Source organism: Lipotes vexillifer, unplaced genomic scaffold (genome assembly GCF_000442215.2).
Source record: "Lipotes vexillifer unplaced genomic scaffold, Lipotes_vexillifer_v1.1 scaffold95, whole genome shotgun sequence".
In the NCBI taxonomy this organism is placed as follows: domain Eukaryota; kingdom Metazoa; phylum Chordata; class Mammalia; order Artiodactyla; family Lipotidae; genus Lipotes; species Lipotes vexillifer.
Genome location: NW_006791458.1, coordinates 1,597,686 through 1,599,211, shown reverse-complemented (window position 1 = coordinate 1,599,211; position 1,526 = coordinate 1,597,686).

Sequence of the window (1,526 nt, the reverse complement as noted above, 5' to 3'; positions counted from 1 at the left end):
TCTTTCCCTTTCTTGGCTTTGTCTCTGTTGGCTTCACCGTCTGGCAGCAAGGTTGATCACTGCTCCAGACTCACATCCTGCTAGTTTAGCAAGTATAGCATCTTTCCCATTAATTCCAGCAAAAGTACTGGAGCTGACTCTAATTAGCCAGGATGGGGCCATACAGACTGACAGCATGGTAAGGAAAGTTCCTTAAAGAAAAATAAGGGTGCCATTAAAAGAAGCAAGTGAATGATTGAATCAATGCTGAGCAGGGCAAAATAAGAGATGACGGGTCTGCCAGACCTCTTGACTCCTATATGCTGAGGGCTATCGAGTTTAACCTGCTAGTAAGTAGCTGAGACAGGACTGCAATCCATTTCTGTGTTAGAGTAAGACTTGGAGCAAAACTGTGAAATGAAAGGGAAATAACCTTAGGTTCTCAGAAGGTACTCTCAGAAGATAAAGTACAAAATACAATGAATTCGACAATTACCTTATACAGTCCTTCAAATTAAGGTAGCCTTCTAAAGCTTCAGATTTTTCTAAATGCTTGGTAGATATTAAAGCCAAGCTTACAATATTTTGGTATAATTTAATGCTAAAGACGATAATATAAATAAACTATAGTTTAAACTATAAATATCCAGACCCTATTAAAAAAAAACTGAGATGTAATTTATATATCATAAAGTTCACCCTTTAAAAGTGTAAGTCTATTTGGTTTTGATTCCCATTGGATTGTCTGAAAACACTGACCTATCCATTCACTTCAAGTGGCTTTTGGTGGCTTAGGAAAGCAGCCAAGATGTCAAAAATCCACGTGGTCAAGTCAGTTTTAGGCAAAAAGCCCTTTTTATCTTCTCTTTCCCACTGTTTCTCAATGATTTCTTGCAGTCTGGTAGTTATTGGCTCCATGAGAGTTGTCACCAATTTTGTCACCACCAGAGGCTCAGGGGGGTTATTTTTAATTTGAGCTACTAATCCCTTTTCTAGAGATGTTTAAAATCAGGTATTTGGGAAAATCTGTAATGAGAGTATGTTTGCTTTCAACCAGTCATGCCCTGACAGTGACATCTGCTGGTCATAAAGATTATTATTTATACTCTCTTGACTCCTTTTTGCAATTTATCGATGACCTCATATTATGAAAATATAAGAAAAACAATTATGTCTTCCTTGGAAGAAATGAACACATAGGACTTATATATGCCAATATATGTACCACTGTGGGAGATTTTTTAAATTAAAAAAAAATCGAAGTTTCCTCTTCATTTTATCAGACACAGTCTCATTCATTTGATCAGGGGAAAATGAACTGTTGTAGAATTTGAAAAAGAATTAAAAACTCGGTTAGCCATTTCCTTTAAAGTGAACTTTGGGTTTTTGCTTCAGAGCAGAAACTAATGAATTCAGTCTAAGAGAAAACTGTAGTGGACCTAACAAAAGACTGGCTATCTCGGGTCGTTTGCTTTTGGCATTTCATCCTAATCTTGCTATTGTATTGTTAGGTCCCAGGCTTCATTCATACCCTTGCTCCCATTCCT